Below are 19,026 nucleotides of genomic sequence, written 5' to 3'. Positions count from 1 at the left end.
GAGTGGGAGTGAACGTTTATCCAACGAGGATATCCTTCTGTCCAAAATGAAAGGTCATATCTAGCAATTTCCTAATGTTTACGAAAAACAAAAGTAAGGCTTATAAGTCTTTCATACGATAAGTTAAAAAAAACACTGTTATGGTGGTCAGGGTCATTATATGTAATGTTTTGCATGTATTTAGTTACATAAATATGTATTTTCACCCCTGAATTGTTGATTAAAAAAGGTTTATTTTATGTATTCTTTTTATATTTTTATTACTCTGTTATTTTTTCTGTATTGTTTTATTATTCTCGTTTTTGGATATGTACATATTTATATGTATAAAAATATAAATCTAGAAACATTTGAAGTGTAAATATGTTCAAAAAATGAATATGACAAGAAAAAATATTGTCTTTGAGCAGCTTTTGAAGCAAAACTCTGAAAGAGAGGATCATCAGGACAATTTATGTTCCCTTAATATTTGATTCTTCTGATCCACATTGCTCTGCTCATCTTCTCTTTGAGAACAGCTTGTCAAACAGTATGTGGTAATTACCGCAAAGGCAAGTGTGAAAATGTCAGGCATGACTTTCAGACGTGACTGTGACGATATGTGACCAATTATGACATATTCACGTGTGAAGCGTTAATATTTTGTTGAGTGGCAGTCCCAATTGTAGCATAACTTAGAGGAGATACGTCTATCGTGGTTTTACGTCTACGTCTATACGTCTAGTAAAGGACAAATTTGTCTAAGTTTTATATCGAATGGTTGTTGTATTAGAGGTGTGTCATTTATTTAACCATGGCGATATATTTTGTTATTTTCTTGCTCCGTAATAAGCAGAAAAATTCAGAGAAGCAAGAGTGAAATGCTTTGTCAGAGAAGCTGACCACGTTGTGGGAAATATTTTGACAAGTGTGTTTTGTCACCCATCTTGCACACAATCATATGTGCCAAAAATCAGATTTCGGATTTTTTTTTTGCCTTGAATAAACCAAAAATCCAATTTAAAGTCGTTTAGACATTCTTATAACCTTCAGAGTGAGGAATCATGTTTCCGAGAAGAACCGGTTTACATAATTCTGAGAAGAACAGGTTTACATGCGTCTGAGAAGAACCGGTTTACTTCCTTCTGAGAAGAACCGGCTTACATGCTTCTGAGAAGAACCGGTTTATTCAGAACACTTCATATGGTGGTCAGTTGACATTTGGTGCCAATGAAAATAACGAGGGATGTCCGCTTTCAAATGTCGTTTGCACCAGTTGGTGCGTGGCACGCGCGGCAGAAGTGTAGATCCATGGTATGAAGTGTGCTAAGTGTAATAGAAAGAGGTGCGGCATGGCAGAACTATTCTATGTCACGGAATAAATAGAGCTTCTCGATGTACACCATGAGCTGGTGAGAACGGTTCTCCCCAGAACAGGAAACTGAACAGAAGCGAATCTTTGTCGATTTCAAATAAGTGCTATATGAATAAAATTACTAATGCCACAAAAAGAGTAGTGTTACTCCGAATAATAACAAAAATTTAAGTTAAACTCCAATAGGGATCAATGATGATCTATTAAAGCTTTTGTTTCAATTAATCATCGAAGATGCTGCTGTTTTAACAAGGAATTTTCTGGGAATAAGGAGATCCTTCAGTTTCTATGTTTTTCTCTTAAATCCAAAAGTAATCAGGGCTGGGGCATTTTGTTAATTATAAACTGGTTAACAAATGTCAATGAATTGTGATTATTGTAACTTTTTGAAAAAAGTGAGGCTCTTATCTTTGGCTTAAGATTAGACAAAAGAAAAAAAAAGACAAATAAAATAAGTTTGACCTGCATGTTATTTCAGTTTTAATAGTTAAATTTATGAGTCTATACTGCGTAAGGCTGGATGGTGTCGGTCATATTTTTCTGTGGAGACGAACTAGATTTTTATTTTTGTGTCTCACATCGTTATCTGATCGGAGATCTGGCAATACAAGTAAGAATTTAAATAGAAAAAACTTGTGCAGCAAAGATTGTGTTATTGATTAACTTAGCTTCCCTTTAATCACAAACATCCCCTTTGGGGGTCTTATAAGTGATTCAGAGACCAGGACCTACCCTGAAATGCTGCTTAAGAAATCGACAGTTGGGACAAAAAAAATGGGAGAAGCGTTGGTGGAAATAGTCGTGGTGATAGGAGTAGTTGTGGTGATTTTCATAATTTTTTAAACACAGTTTTGATTTTGGGCTTTTATATTGCAATAGTAGCCTCGGATTTGTAGTCAAGAAGCTCATAGGCCCTTTAACATAGCTTCAGAGCACTACTTGATACATAAGCACTTATTATGTTTTGATTTTGGACTTCTATTCTGCAATATTATCATCAGGTTCGCAATCGATAAACATATAATGCTCTAATGGCAACTGTGTTGAAAAACATGTTTCTGTGTTGCAAACATTCGACTCAGATATGTTAATATCTACCTTAAAGATCCAGATGAATATGGAAGCAGGGGAGGGGGGAAGTGTCTACCCTATAATGTCCCTATTTCCTGGTAAATATTTTCAACTAAGCCTGTTAATTTGGGTCATACTTGATGAAAGCTCCTCTTTCCTTGCGGAAACATTTAAAGTAAAATACATGGGGTGGAGCTGGAAGGGAGAGTAGAATCCTTTATATAAAAGATTTTATCGAATAAATTCCCTTGAAAACTGTTTAGATTATGACCTCAAAGTTCCCTGTTTACATTCTTGACCTCCACCTCCTGCGAAACATTTCAAAGTGTGCTGCTTTTCAGGGGTGAATACCAGTATCAAATTATTGTTGCAACAATATTAAACTTGAATTTAAAACCGAGGGCTGAAAGGGGTGAGGGAGTGGAAGCCACCTTCATATTTTAACAGAGCCAAAAAACAATTGTTGAATACATTACATACATCAATAGAATATGCTATTTGTGCTAATTCTAAATGTTCAAGATTGATTAATCTTTTATTTGTTTGTGAAAAGGTATTAGCATATGAAATTTGCATAAATTTAAAATAAGGGTCAAACACCCTCTAAAACAGGGGTGGACATTGATGAAGATCATGCAATGAAATTCAACACATAAAATTGGTTTCGTTTTTGATGCTTCGAAGAGCGAGGTCCTTGGTTTCGGCAAATCTGTTGGTGATGTTGGATGCGTACAGTTAGGAGATAAGAGAGTTCAGTTATCTACTTTTATATCAAGTATCTCGGTGTTCCGACAGGAGATAGTGTAAAAACGACAAGGGGTCTCCTTATCTCTCATCTATGTCAGAAACTTAGAAAAGCGTTTGGTGTGCTAGTTTGCTGTAAAGCTTGCTACAGCAGGCGTATTCTCACCCGTATCTACATTGCTTTTGCGATGCCTCATGTCATCGCATTGACTCCATTATGAAATATGTTTACGGCTTCTGATAAAAAGAATATTAGATCCGTATTATGACTATTAGACTATTATGTCCTGACGTGTCAATGTTCTGATGGGTTTTTTGTCGATGTTATGACGGATTTTGTCGATGTCCTGACGGTAGTGGTCCTGACGTGCCGATGTCCTGACGCCTTCCCGTCGCGGTTGCTATTTTTCTAGGCTTGATAGTACAAACAGCCTCTATCCTGCTATGTGTCAGTAGAAATATTTGAATCTATTCTTGGTAATATAGTTTTCTTTGTGAGCGTGTTCTTCTTTCTTCTTTTTTTTCGTCTTCTCATTTACTCCATATTGAACCCTTGTGTGTTTTTTTGGGCAATAAAGATATTGATTGAAAAGAAGCCTAAAAATACTCTACAACAACAAGGAATTTCTTATTTTTCCAGAAAATGCATGTTCTTTTCCAGGGCTGATCGCATCGAACCTATTGTAGTAGATTATCAAAAGAGGGATCATCCAAACGAAAATGTAAAGATCTTGGGCCCTTTTTAAGCAGCAAAAGAGACCACAGAGAGCAAAGTACTGATTTCTGGAATTTCGTCCCATGAACTACCATTTTAGCCCAAAGAAGGGGAATAGCCAAGGCTTAAGAAAGTGTTTCTAAGTTTGAATTTCTACACTTTCTGACACAGGTCCCTCGGATCTATAGTATTAATATTCAGGCGAATATTGATTTAACTTCTTATCTTTTTTCATTTGTTATAATGTACAATAATAATAATAATAGCTTTATTGCTCTAACAGCCCAAGGGCCTTGGGAATACAAAAGGAAATTTCAGTTCTAGTTAATACAAAAAACTATCACAAAAACTACATAGGCATAAACAATAAAAACATTTGCTTATCCCCAATATATTTATCCCAAGAAGTGGAGATAAATATCTTCAATTTCTATGCTCCATTGCTATGCTGGGAAATTGTCCTAGTCTTTCCACCCTTGTGAAACATTCTTCCGTCACTATACTCGCCAGCCATCTTTTATCGGGCCTATAATCTGCATACACTTCCTTTCGCAACTCAATCACTTTCACAATGACCTACCGTCTCGTCCAAATCTGTACATATAGGGCAAAAGTAAGGACCGTACTACCCTTGCATTTTCCCAAAATATTTTCTTCTTGGAACAAGTAGTGAACTATTCGTCCTCAGTTTAGTAATGCACTTTTGCTTCATTTGTCCTAAATTCACCTTAAAAATACCCCTTCGCCCCAGGTCTACTTTACAACCACGTACAGTCGCAGAGAATTACAGAGGCTTCTTTCTTAGTCCCTAGCCTTTACCTTTTGATGGAATAAAACGTGTTCTACCATTTTTGCCGCCTCATTTTCTATACCAAATCTATTATTCCATATATAGTCTAGTCTAGGAAAAATGAGGCTTGACCTCAAACAATTTGCAAAACAAATTTTTCTTTAACTATCAGACAAAAAAATATGTGCTGATTCTGAATCCAAAAGTTTACCGCTCTTTCACAAATTTGAGTTTTTTTTTAGGTTGAATTTGAGGTTGAGGCAAAAAATGTTGATTGAGTAAATACCAGCAAATGTGATTAAGTATGTCATTTCTACGGTCTTTTTTTGCTGATGAACATGAAACTAAATGTTTAAATCCAAAAGAATTGTTTAGCACTGAAAGATTTGAGAGAGAGAGTGAGGTTGGGGGAGAGGTTCTAAGAAAAATTGTGACAAAAGGGGTAAACCTCAAACAAATTGCTAAACAAATTATTATTTCACTATCCTACTAAAAAATACGTGCTGCTTCAAAATCCAAAAAGTTTGCCGCTCTAGCTCTTTCACAAATTTGAGTTTCTTTATGTTGAGGGTGAATTTTTCAATGTATAGAATGCCTGAAAATGTAAATGATAATAAACGGCTAACATACACAATAATTCCTAAGTTCCATTTAACTGATTTAATTCATTTGAGGCTTCATAAAGCTGTGTATAATAGTGTATATCTACGCATCAGCTAGTATTGAGGTGGGTCAGTGAATCTTTATTTTTTGCGAGGCAGGGGGAGGAGGTGATTGAAGCCTCAAAAATGCAGTCTTCAACCCTCTTTATTCGAAAGAGTTTATACATATGTACGGATGAGAGGAGGGATACAATATTACTGCTGAGGAAATGAGAGACCAAAATGTCATTTACTTACTTACTTACTTTCGGCGGCAACTAGACGACGATCCATCCTACCCGGCACTAATTAACGATGGTATGACTGACGTAGTCCAACACGATCTGTCAGCAGCAGCCTCTTCTGCAATCTTCAGCCAGTTTTTATCCCAATGACGTCCGTGTCGTCAGAAGCCACCCAATGGATCCAGGTCATTCTTGAATGTCTGACAGAAATTCTTTCTTTGACCGCATGATATTCGTTTCCAAGTTGAAAGGGGCTCACGGGTGAGGATATCACGAGGTATGATTCCAGCTGGCCGTTGTAGTGTATGTCCGAGGAATTTTAGTCGTCGTTTTTTTATGATTGTCGAGAGGTGGGCCTTCTGGGCACCGCGCCTTCGAACCTCATTGTTTCAGATATGAAACCAATGGCTGACCCGTAGTATGTGTCTCATGCAGCGATGGTCGAATACTTCTAGTGAACGTGTTTCTTCGGCCTTTAAAGGCCAAGTTTCACAGACTACAACAGGATCGATTGATCAGTTGCCTTGTAGACGTTCATCTTCGTTTTGATGCTAATTTCATCTCTATTCCAAAGGGACTTCCTCATGCTTGTGAAGAAACCCCATGCCTTTCATATTAGAGCTCTAACGTCAGCTTCTGCACCTCCGTTCGGTGTTAGGATAGAACCAAGTGAGCAGAACTCTTCAACAGTCTCGATGGTTTAGCCCTCTAGTTGGATAACTGGGTGGTTTGGGGCGTTTGCTTTCATGGTTTCTGTTTTAGACTTGCTGATCATGAGGCCAGTTTTGTTTCATATACAGGAGGCATCGTTGACCATCTTTTAGAGCTCAGTCTACGACCTATTCATGGGACCTACATCGTCTGCGAAGCCAAGGTTTATCAGAGCGATTGGGTTGTCTTCTCTCTGACTGACGACAAAGCCTTTGTGGCTGCAAAGCGAATTCGTCATTATACAGTCTATTATTTAATTGAACAGAGCTGGCGAAATGGGGTACCCCTGTTTGACCCCTGACTCAACGTCATATTCCGTTGTTTCGCCGTCGGTAGTTCGGACTCTTGTAACTGCAGACCCATAGGCTCCTTTGAGTATCTTGATCAGTTCTGCTGGGACGCCGTCTTCCACCATGATCTTCCAAAGCTCAGTCCTGATAAAGGAGTCAAAAGTGGCAACAAAATCGATGAAGGCAGTTAAACCAGACAGTTGAAATCTCACTCTGCTGTAGGATGAGGCGAAGGGTAAGAATATGTTCTTGCCAGCCCTTGCCAGGTCTGAAATCTGCTTGTTCTGGTCTTACCAATTTGTCTCGGGCGTCCCTGAAACGGTTGAGGATGATAATGCAAAAGACCTTCATGGCGTGGTCTATTAGTGATATACCTCAGTAGTTCGAGCAGACTGCATTGTCTCCTTTTTATATACCGGTATAACTACTGAGAGTTTCCAATCTTTTGGGAAGTTCTTTGTCGTCCATACCTCAACTAGCAATTCTTTCAGCTGAAATAATAGTATGGGGGATGACTTATACATCTCTGCTGGGATGCCATCCTCTCCGGGGGTTTTGTTATTTTTCATGTTTTTCAGTGCCCGCAGAACATCAGCAAATGACGGTGGCTGTAGATCTATCTGGTAGGGCTCCTTCGATACACCCTGGAATTCGCGTAGATCACACGGAGCTTTTGTGGGATTAAGGAGCTCGCAGAAATGTTCTTTCCATCTCTCAAGGTGGTCTTTTTCCGTCTGAATAATGTTGCCCGTTTTGTCTTTCAGGGAGTCCGTGGAGATGAGAGACTTGCCTGCTTCCCTCAGTAATTAGAATGTTTTCCCTTAGGTTATGTGATTCTGCTGCTTGTTGCATATCAGAAGCCGGTTGCGACCAGTATTTCTCCCTGTCGCAACGAGCAGACTGCTTTACCAGCTTGCGAGCATTTCTTAGGAGTTCTTTAGGAGTTCTTTAGAGCATTTCTTAGGAGTTCACTGAGAAGCGGTCGTTTCTTTTCCACTAGCTCAATTGTTTTGTCCGAGATCCTGAGCCTTTGTTTCCTCTTGGTGTGACCAAGAACCTGTTCAGCAGCCTCTTTCGTCAAGACTTTCAGCTTCGACCATTTCTCTTCGATGTCAGTGTATTTAGCAAGGGCCTCAAATCGGTTGTTGAGCTGTAGCTCGAAATCAGCCTTGATCTGTGGACTGAATTGTTTTGATACATCAAGCCGATTGGTTTTTATCTTCTTTTTGCGGGTGCTTAGTCTTTGACTGAATTTACAGATGCGAAGAAAGTCATCTGTAAAACGTCATTTGCACTTTACTGAAAAAAAAGTATTTTAAACGTTTTCTTTCATATCGTTAAAAAATCCATAATTGTCGAGACTCTCAGCAACAAATGTCAGTTTATAGTAAACTGTCTCCACACTTTGTAATCCACATACATTTGTTCTTTTCGGTAATCTTGGGTAATGTGGTGATATTTTTTTTTTGACAATTAAAAACACAGAACTCGGAATAGAAATCTCAGAAAATGCAAATAATGTTCTGGTATTTAGAAGGGATAGAGGGTAGCCCTGCTACCCTTGTTTTTGCTACCCTTGTCTGTTTGTTTTTTAAGTTCTACCTGGTTATTTACTATAATTTCTGTTCATTTTCGGGTTTACCCTGGAATTGCTAATTGACTTTATTTCTGACCATCTTGGGTATAATGTAGCTCTTTACTTATCTTTGAAAACTTCTGTTGCAGAAAAAGTTTCTTTGAATTAATTCAAGTAAATAAAAACCCTAAACAGCGACGAAATGGACAGAAACTGTCATCTCATCGCCCTTTTCGCATAGGTTTGACACTTCTTTCTCCGAATACTCCAAGAGCGAACGTGTAATGTGACAAAGGGTACATTCCAAGCAGATCCATATCTAGGGGGGGGGGGGCGGGTCATCTGCGCCGGGTGCCGCAGCTGGTGGGGGTCACTGGGGGGTTGCCCACTTTGTTCAATTTTTTCTTTGATTCGGCTTGTTTTGTTTGTATTTGAGCCGGGAGGGGGCGCTTAAATTGATTTTTCCAGGGGCTCCACCAATCCTAGGGACAGATATGATTCCAGGTTGTGAACTGCAGTAAGTTTGTATCAACTACAGAAGTTACTTAAAGTTTATATCAACGTGGGACGGTTGTTAAGTAACTAAGGCCTTATTAGGCCTATTAGGGCATAATCGTCAAAAATTTTAATCGCATCCATCTCGCTTTTATTCTAATTATATTTTCGATATTTTTCAATATGGGGATAATGATGATAATGATTTAGAGTTCCTTCTGTCCGTTAACTAAGTAAATTCATATTTTCTTTTTGCCTTTTCAGCTATTACAGAAATGTCCGCTGGCAGGTTACTTGAAAAACTCAAATTTACTCAATTTCGAAGAAAGTTCTCCTATTTAGTAAATTTTTGACAAATTTTTACACACAATTGACTCAATTTTCTTTTGTATTAAAACTGTTGATGACAAGGGCTTAATTCACTTTGTATCTAGAGACACTAATCTAAGTGCTATCTCTTAACTAATTTGCCACGCATTATATCAATTACCTTGGTTTGAATATAGTAGCCTATTGGATTAAAACCATTGATAAGGACTAATTAATTTGGATAAGTTATCAGTAGAAATGACCCTATTGATCGTGACAGCACACCAAATATGGGCATAGAGTCCCTAGGGAGACCACGTGGTTAATGGGGTCAAGGTCAATCGATCTGTTGTTGTTTGGCCACGTGTAATGACATGAAGGGTGATTTACATAATCGCTGGGGGAATGTATTGATTCACGAAGGGGAATTAAGAAACAAACATGGCTTCTTTATTGTTTGGCTAACCTAACCTGATAATTTGATTTAAATAATCGGCGGGGGAATGTATTGATTCACGAAGGGGGAATTAAAAAAAAAACATGGCTTCTTTGATCTTTAGGCGAACCTAACATGAGAAATCGATTTATATAATCGGCGGGGGAATTATTGATTCACGAAAGGGGAATTAAGAAACATTATGGTTACTTTGATCTTTAGACTAACCTAACCTGAGAAATTGATTTATATAATCTGCGGTGAAATTACTGATTCACGAAGGGGAATTAAGAAAAAAACATTATGGCTTCTTTAATCTTAGGTCTGAGGGATAAACGTTCTTTAAGTCAGAGAGAAAAATTAATATTCTATTTTTAAATAGGGCTTCATTGATCTTTAGTGTCAGGAATTAGAAATGACATCACTTGTTATCTTGGAATTATGTGGGAGTCTAAAGAGATAGAAATTCTATTTTTAAATACGGCTTCACTGAGCTTTAAGTCGGAGAGATAAATTGATATTCTAACGAAACCTTAATAGTGTAGCTAGGAACATTTATGAGATGAAGCGATTAACGTAGGAAAGGGTTTCCTAGAAATTTGAAATGTGACAGGGCAGGGATGCCAAAAACAAAAGGAACACACAGAAATTACTTTTAGGGGATTATTTGGGTGAAATGGTTTTAAACATTTTAGGGAATTATTTCGGCGAAACAATTAGAGACATTTTAAAAGATGATTTTAGAAAAGGTTTTAGAAGAGGTTTTGAGTGTGGTCGTTATAGTAAACAAGTTCTATTTAAACAGTGTCGTGAGGTCCTCTACCCCAACCCCAAAGGGCTCCGATCCCCCTACCCACACCCCGAAGGAAGCCCCGGTCCCCAAAGGTCTCCCGGGCTCCCAAAGGACCACCCCCTCCCCCTTTCAACCATTTTTTAAAAATAATTTTTGAATTTTTTAACATGGCATTTTTTTTAACTTTTTTACGTATCTTAAAATGACATGAAATATGCTTACGGCTCTACCAATCGTACTCTGTGCTTGTTCATAGACACGATATGGCTTTCCCACTGGTACTCTGTGTGTAAGTTTCTGTGTGTGTGTAAGTTTTTGTGTGTGTGCAAGTTTTTGAGTGTGTAAGTTTTTGTGTGTGTGTGTGTGTAAGTTTGTGTGTGTGTGTGTAAGTTTTTGTGTGTGTGTAAGTTTTTGTGTGTGTGTGTAAGTTTTTGTGTGTGTGTGTTAGTTTTGTGTGTGTGTAAGTTTGTGTGTGTTTGTGTTAGTTTTTGTGTGTGTGTAAGTTTTTGTGTGTGTGTAAGTTTTTTTGTGTGTGTAAGTTTTTTTTTGTGTGTAAGTTTTTGAGTGTTTGTAATTTTTGTGTGTTTGTTAGTTTTTCTGTGTGTGTAATTTTTTGTATGTGTGTCTGTTTTTTTTTGTGTGTGTTAGTTTTTGTGTGTGTGTGTGTGTGTAAGTTTTTGTGTGTGTGTGTGTGTGGAAGTTTTTGTGTGTATGTAAGTTTTTGTGTTTGTTTGTGAGTTTTTTGTGTGTGTGTTAGTTTGTGTGTGTGTGTGTAATTTTTTTTTTGTTTGTCTAATTTTTTTTGTTTGTGTTTTAGTTTTTTTGTTTGTGTGTAAGTTTGTTTGTGTGTGTGTGATTTTTTATTTGTGTTTTAGTTTTTGTGTGCGTGTTAGTTTTTATGTGTGTGTAAGTTTTTTTGTGTGTATGTTTTTGTGTGTGTGTAAGTTTTTGTGAGTGTGTTAGTTTTTGTGTGTGTGTGTTTGTGTGTTAGTTTGTGTGAGTGTGTGTGTGTGTGTGTGTGTGTAAGTTTTTGTGTGTGTGTAAGTTTTTTTGTGTGTGTAATTTTTTGTGTATGTGTGTGTAATTTTTTTTGTGTGAGTTTGTAAGTTTTTGTGTGTGTGTGTTTAAGTTTTTTTGTGTGTGTGTAAGTTTTTTTGTGTGTGTAAGTTTTTGTGGGTGTGTAAGTTTTCATGTGTGTGTGTGTAAGTCTTTTTTTGTGTGTGTGTAAGTTTTTTTGTGTGTGTGTAAGTTTGTGTGTGTGTAAGTTTTTATGTGTGTGTTAGTTTTTTTTGTATGTGTGTAAGTTTGTGTGTGTGTGTAATTTTTTTTTTATCTTTTATTTTTTTCTTTTGTGTGTAAGTATTTGTTTGTGTGTAATTTTTTTTTTGTGTATAAGTTTTTGTGTGTGCGTGTAAGTTTTTGTGTGTGTGTAAGTTTTTTTTTTGTGTGTGTAAGTTTTTGTAAGTGTGTAAGTTTTTGTGTGTGTGTAAGTTTTTGTGTGCGTGTGTAAGTTTTGTGTGTGTCTAAGTTTTTGTGTGTGTGTAAGTTTTTGTTTGTGTGTTCGTTTGTGTGTGTGTGTAAGTTTTTGTGTGTGTGTGTGTAAGTTTTTGTATGTGTGTAAGTTTTTGTGTGTGTGTGTGTAAGTTTTTGTTTGTGTGTAAGTTTTTTTGTGTGTGTAAGTTTTTGTGTGTGTGTAAGTTTTTGTGTGTGTGTGTAAGTTTTTTTGTGTCTGTAAGTTTTTGTGTGTGTGTAAGTTTTTTTGTGTGTGTGTAAGTTTTTGTGTGTGTTATTTATTGTGTGTGTGTTAGTTTTTTTGTGTGTGTATGTTTTTTTGTGTGTGTGTGTAAGTTTTTATGTATGTGTAAGTTTTTGTGTGTGTGTGTAAGTTTTTTTTTGTGTGTTAGTTTTTGTTTGTCTTCAAGTTTTTTTTTTGTTTTTTTATAGTTTTTATGTGTTTTAGATTTTTTGTGTTATTAAGTTTTTGTGTGTGTGTAAGTTTTTTTTTGTGTGTGTAAGTTTTTGTGTGTGTGTAAGATTTTGTGTGTGTGTGTAAGTTTTTGTGTGTGTGTGTAAGTTTTTGTGTGTGTGTAAGTTTTTGTGTGTGTGTAAGTTTTTGTGTGTGTAAGTTTTTTTGGGTGTGCAAGTTTTTGTGTGTGTGTAAGTTTTTGTGTGTGTGTGTGTGTAAGTTTTTGTGTGCGTTAGTTTTTGTGTTAGTGTAATTTTTTGTGTGTGTGTAACTTTTTGTGTGTGTGTAAGTTTCTTTGTGCGAGTAAGTTTTTGTGTGTGTGTGTAAGTTTTTTTGTCTGTTTAATTTTTTGCGTGTGTTTAAGTTTTTTTGTGTGTGTAAGTTTTTATTTGTGTGGGTAAGTTTTTTGTGTGTGTCTAAGTTTTTGTGTGTGTGTAAGTTTTTGTGTGTGCCTAAGTTTTTATGTGTGTGTGTAAGTTTTGTGTGTGTGTGTAAGTTTTTTTTGTGTGTGTGTGTATTTTTTTATGTATGCGTAATTTTTTTTGTGTGTGTGTAAGTGTTTGTGTGTGTGTATGTTTTTGTGTGTGATTGTGATTATTTTCTATGAAGATAAAAAGTTTCACTTTAATTCTAAATTTTCTTAAATTCAGTTCCGAGTTTTCTCAAAGAGATGAAAAAATTTTAAGTTCTGTTCCAAATATTTTCCTGGAAGAAGAAAAGGCCCAAGACATAAAAAATTTAAAGTTCACTTCTAAATTTTTCCGTAGAAGGTAGGAAAAGTTATACTATGATTGTGATTATTTTCCATGAAGATAAATAATTCCATTTTAATTATAAATTTTCTTAAATTCAATTCCGACCTTTCTCAAAGAGATGAAACAATTTTAAGTTCTGTTCCAAATATTTCCCCGGAAGAAGAAAATTTCAACTTCGATTCTGAATTTTCTCAATGAAAATGAAATAAGTTATTGATCAATTCTATTTTCCTAAAATAATATAAAATTTTCCACTTCAATTCAGATTTTTCTCAAAGAGATGAAAAAATTTAAAATACTGTTCCAAATTTTTCATAGAAGATTGAAAAGTTCAAGTTCTCTTCTGAATTTTACCAAAGAACATAATTCAATTCTAATTTCTCCAGAGAAAATAAAAAGCTTCCACTTCAGTTTTAAGTTCACCAAGATATGAAAAATTTAAAGTTCACTTCTAAATTTTTCTGTAGAAGATAGGAAAAGCTATACTATGATTGTGATTATTTTCCATGAAGATAAAAAGTTTCAATTTAATTCTAAATTTTCTTAAATTCAATTCCGACCTTTCTCAAAAAGATGAAAAAATTTAAAGTTCTGTCCCAAATATTTTCCCAGAAGAAGAAAAGTTCAACTTCGATTCTAAATTTTCTCAATAAAAATTAAATAAGTTATTGATCAATTCTATTTTCCCAAAATAATATATAAAGTTTCCACTTCAGTTCAGATTTTTTTCTCAAAGAGATGAAAAAATTTAAAATCCTGTTCCAAATTTTCATAGAAGATAGAAAATTTCAAGTTCTCTTCTGAATTTTACCAAAGAACACAATTCCATTCTAATTTCTCCAGAGAAAATAAAAAAAGCTTCCACAGATTATTTACTATTAATATAAAAATTTTCATTTTAATTCTCAATTTTCTTGAGTTCAATTCCGACCTTTCTCAAAGAGAGGAAAAAATTTAAAGTTCTGTTCAAAATATTTTCCCGGAAGAAGAAAAGTTCAACTTCGATTCTGAATTTTCTCAATGAGAATGAAATAAGTTATTGATCAATTCTATTTTCCTAAAATAATATAAAATTTACCACTTCAATTAAGATTTTTCTCAAAGAGATAAAAAAATTTAAAATATTGTTCCAAATTTTTCTTAGAAGATAGAGAAGTTCAAGCTCTCTTCTTAATTTTAGCAAAGAACATAATTCAATTCTAATTTCTCCAGAGAAAATAAAAAGCTTCCACTTCAGTTTTAAGTTCACCAAGACATAAAAAATTTAAAGTTCAGTTCTAAATTTTTCCATAGAAGATAAGAAAAGTTATACTATGATTGTGATTATTTTCCATGAAGATAAAAAGTTTCACTTTAATTCTAAATTTTCTTAAATTCAGTTCCGCCTTTTCACATCGAAATGAAAAAATTTAAAGTTCTGTTCCAAATTTTTCATAGAAGATAGGAAAAGTTATACTTTGATCGTGAATATTAAAGTTCTCTTCTGAATTTTACCAAAGAACATTATTCAATTCTAATTTCTCCAGGGAAAATAAAAAGCTTCCACTTCAGTTTTAAGTTCACCAAGACATAAAAAATTTAAAGTTCAGTTCTAAATTTTTCCATAGAAGATAGGAAAAGTTATACTACGATTGTGATTATTTTCTATGAAGATAAAAATTTTCACTTTAATTCTAAATTTTCTTAAATTCAATTCCGACTTTTCTCAAAGAGATGAAAAAATTTAAAGTTCGTTTCCAAATATTGTCCCGGAAGAAGAAAAGTTCAACTTCGATTCTGAATTTTCTCAATGAAAATGAAATAAGTTATTGATCAATTCTATTTCCCCAAAATAATATAAAAAGTTTCCACTTCAGTTAAAATTTTTCTCAAAGAGAGGAAAAAAATTATAATACTGTTCCAAATTTTTCATAGAAGATAGAAAAAATCAAGTTCTCTTCTGAATTTTACCAAAGAACACAATTCAATTCTAATTCCTCCAGATAAAATAAAAAGCTTCCACTTCAATTTTAATTTCACCAAGACATAAAAAATTTAAAGTTCACTTCTAAATTTTTCCTCAGAAGGTAGAAAAAGTTATACTTTGACTGTGATTATTTTCTATGAAGATAAAAAGTTTCACTTTAATTCTAAATTTTCTTAAATTCAGTTCTGACCTTTCTCGAAGAGATGAAAAAATTTAAAGTTCTGTTCCAAATATTTTCCCGGAAGAAGAAAAGTTCAACTTTGATTCTGAATTTCCTCAATGAAAATGAAATAAGTTATTGATCAATTCTATTTCCCCAAAATAATATAGAAATTTTCCACTTCAGTTCATATTTTTTTCAAAGAGATGAAAAATTTAAAATACTATTCCTAATTTTTCATAGAAGATAGAAAAGTTCAAGTTCTCTTCTGAATTTTAACAACAAACACAATTCAATTCTAATTTTTCCAGAGAAAATAAAAAGCTTCCACATCAGTATTAGGTTCACCAAGACATACGAAATTTAAAGTTCTGTTCTAAGTTTTTCTTTTGAGGATAGGAAAATTATACTATGATTATGATCATGTTCCATGAAGATAAAAAGTTTCACTTTAATTCAAAATTTTCTTAAATTCAGTTCCTTCTTTTCACATAAAGATGAAAAAATTTAAAGTTCTGTTCCAAATTTTTCATAGAAGATTGGAAAAATTATACTTTGATCGTGAATATTCAAGTTCTCTTCTGAATTTTACCAAAGAACACAATTCAGTTCTAATTTCTCCAGAGAAAATAAAAAGCTTCCACTTCAGTTTTAAGTTCACCAAGACATAAAAAATTTAAAGTTCAGTTCTAAATTTTTCCATAGAAGATAGGAAAAGTTATACTATGATTGTGATTATTTTCTATGAAGATAAAAAGTTTCACTTCAATTTTAAATTTTCTCAAAGAAGTGAAGAAAAGTTCAACTTCGTTTCTGAATTTTCTCAATGAAAATGAAATAAGTTATTGATCAATTCTATTTTCCCAAAATAATATAAAATTTTCCACTTCAGTTCAGATTTTTCTCAAACAGATGAAAAAATTTAAAATACTGTTCCAAATTTTTCATAGAAGATATAAAAGTTCAAGTTCTTTTCTGAATTTTACCAAAGAACATAATTCAATTCTAATTTCTCCAGAGAAAATAAAAAGCTTCCACGTCAGTTTTACAAACAGTTGACGTGTGTGTAAGTATATTTCATGTCATTTTAAGATACGTAAAAAAGTTAAAAAAATGCCATGTTAAAAAAATTCAAAAATTATTTTAAAAAAATGGTGGAAAGGGGGAGGGGGGTGGTCCTTTGGGAGCCCGGGGGACCTTTGGGGACCGGGGGCCACCTTCGGGGTTGGGGTAGGGGGAGCGGAGCTCTTGGGGGTTGGGGTAGAGGACCTCACGACACTGTTTAAATAGAACTTGTTTACTATAACGACCACACTCAAAACCTCCTCTAAAACCTTTTCTAAAATCATCTTTTAAAATGTCTCTAACTGTTTCGCCGAAATAATTCCCTAAAATGTTTAAAAGCGTTTCACCCAAATAATCCCCTAAAAGTAATTTCTGTGTGTTCCTTTTGTTTTTGGCATCCCTGCGCTGTCACATTTCAAATTTCTAGGAAACCCTTTCCTACGTTAAAATCTTCATCTCATAAATGTTCCTAGCTACAATATTAAGGTTTCGTTAGAATATCAATTTATCTCTCCGACTTAAAGCTCAGTGAAGCCGTATTTAAAAATAGAATTTCTATCTCTTTAGACTCCCGTATAATTCCAAGATAACAAGTGATGTCATTTCTAATTCCTGACACTAAAGATCAATGAAGCCCTATTTAAAAACAGAATATTAATTTTTCTCTCTGACCTAAAGAACTTTTATCCCTCAGACCTAAGATTAAAGAAGCCATAATGTTTGTTTCTTAATTCCCCTTTCGTGAACCAGTAATTCTCCCGCAGATTATGTAAATCAATTTTTCAGGTTAGGTTAGCCTAAAGATCAAAGAAACCATAATGTTTCTTAATTCCCCTTTCGTGAATCAATAATTCCCCCGCCGATTATGTAAATCAATTTCTCAGGTTAGGTTCGCCTAAAGATCAAAGAATCCATGTTTTTTTCTTAATTCCCCCGTCTTGAATCAATACATTCCCCCGCCGATTATGTAAATCAATTTCTCAGGTTAGGCTAGCCAAACAACAAAGAAGCCATGTTTGTTTCTTAATTCCCCTTCGTGAATCAATAAATTCCCCCAGCGATTATGTAAATCACCCCTCATGTCATTACACGTGGCCAAACAACAACAGATCGATTGACCTTGACCCCATTAACCACGTGTTCTCCTTAGGGACTCTATGCCCATATTTGGTGTGCTGTCACGATCAATAGGGTCATTTCTACTGTTATCTATGTATTTGGATGTAAAACTCCACAACTCCACATCTGATTAAACAAAAAACTACAAGTTTTTTTTAACTGAAAGTAAGGAGCGACATTAAAACTTAAAACGAACAGAAATTATTCCGTATTTGAAAGGGGCTGTCCCCTCCTCAGCGCCTCAATCTTTACACTAAACTTTTTTATTGTTTTAAAAAATAAAGTTGTGAGAAAGAGTCAAACTTTAGCGTAAAGAGCGAGGCGCTGAGGAGGGGACAGCCACTTTCAAAAACGGAATAATTTCTGTTCGTATTAAGTTTTAATGTCGCTCCTTACTTTCAGTTAAAAAGACTTGTTTTTTTTATTTAATTTCTGAACGTTTTTAAATTAATGCAGGTTTTGATTTTAGCTCACCGTAAATGAAAAATTAAAACAAAATTTGCATAATAATAATCTGTATTTAAAAGCCAATTAAAGCCATATACAAAAAGACAAATACTGAAGAAAAATTACACTTCATTTGACATCCTTCCCATCAATACAAAATTTCCTACTGCCACAATATAACGGGGGTCCTAGACCTCATTAACTCACAAAGCAGCCTATCCTCCCCCTCCTGGATAATTAATCCCCTTAATGAGATAGTTGCTTACACTGGAGGAGGAAATGGCCCAACCCATAATCATTTTCCCCACATCTCAAGCAACTACACCCGGCCTCCGGACCTTCCCTGTTTTTCCTTGCAACCTTAGTATAAATTGGAAGACAATTTGCTCGAAACTGAATCCAAATCCTCAAATATTTAATGGGCAATCCCAGCTTGAAATAAAACTCCTGACCAAAATTTTCTTTTACTTCTCTATACAAAGTAAGACTCAGAGATTTGTCCACAGCTGCTTGCCATAGTTGCACTGCTTGGTCTTCAAGTCTTGCACTAAATTCCTTGAAGAACTTTTCATGATCCTCTGACCCTTTTCCCTTCTCCCACGAACTTGAAAATCCATTCTCATCTAATATCCTTTTGATTTGTGCTGTCCATGTTTTTTTTGTTACACTGAAGGAGAAGATCTTCATATGCTGCTCGGGCAAGTCTAGTCTGGGGAAGTTCTAGAATTCTTAACCAAAATTTGATGATTTGTGTGTATCTTTTCAATTTCAGGTTAAATATACCAAGATCACCTTTTAATACTAACGTATGTGTTATATTCTGTAAGCCAAAAATTCGGTTATAATATTGAAGTTGAAGGGTTTCTATTTGCTTTGCCGGCTGATACCCCCATATATCTGATCCTAAAAGTAAGATAGGCATAATTTTAGTATTAAATATATGTTTGTGGAGGCTCAGTTCTCATATTTCTGATATTAGAGTGCTTCTGTATATGCCAAATAATTCATTTCCTCCTTTCTCTTCAATTGCTGTAATACAATTGGTCCATTTTCCATTTTGACAAAGGATGAAACCTAAGCATTTGGCCTTTTCCACCACTTCCAGCATTTTTCCATTCAATAAAAATTGTGGTGCTGATTCCAAGGGTTTTTTGATAAAAATCATAACTTGGGATTTCGTGACATTCACCTCTAGTTTCTTCTCTTGCAAATATTTTTCAAGGAGATTCAAGAGAGTTTGTAAATCATTATTTCTCTTTGCCACTAATATAATGTCGTTTGCAAATAGTAGCCTTGACATATTCAGATTTTCCATTCGGAGAGTAGGTGCCCATCTTTGTCGGAAATAAGGAACAATATCATTAATAAACATAGCAAA

The 19,026-nt window shown here is 34.7% G+C and overlaps 1 protein-coding gene across 2 annotated transcripts in view; it reads left to right on the top strand.

Moving 5' to 3' along the window:
• The window catches only part of LOC148939549 (potassium voltage-gated channel protein Shaw-like), a 350,445-nt gene that overhangs the window by 13,651 nt on the left and 317,768 nt on the right, over nt 1-19,026 (top strand). The window contains exon 1 of one of the 2 annotated variants that reach the window (XM_089107174.1): nt 1,886-1,964. The exons of the other annotated variant lie outside the window; for it this stretch is intronic. The gene's annotated coding sequence lies outside the window, so the exon portion shown is untranslated. Of the gene's footprint in view, nt 1-1,885; nt 1,965-19,026 lie in introns of those variants that run through there. 2 annotated transcript variants of the gene reach the window in all.

Source organism: Artemia sp. Qi Xiang Cuo, chromosome 21 (assembly GCF_049724085.1).
Source record: "Artemia sp. Qi Xiang Cuo chromosome 21, ASM4972408v1, whole genome shotgun sequence".
NCBI classification, from domain to species: Eukaryota; Metazoa; Arthropoda; class Branchiopoda; order Anostraca; family Artemiidae; genus Artemia; species Artemia sp. Qi Xiang Cuo.
This window is presented reverse-complemented; position numbering and strand designations above follow the sequence as displayed.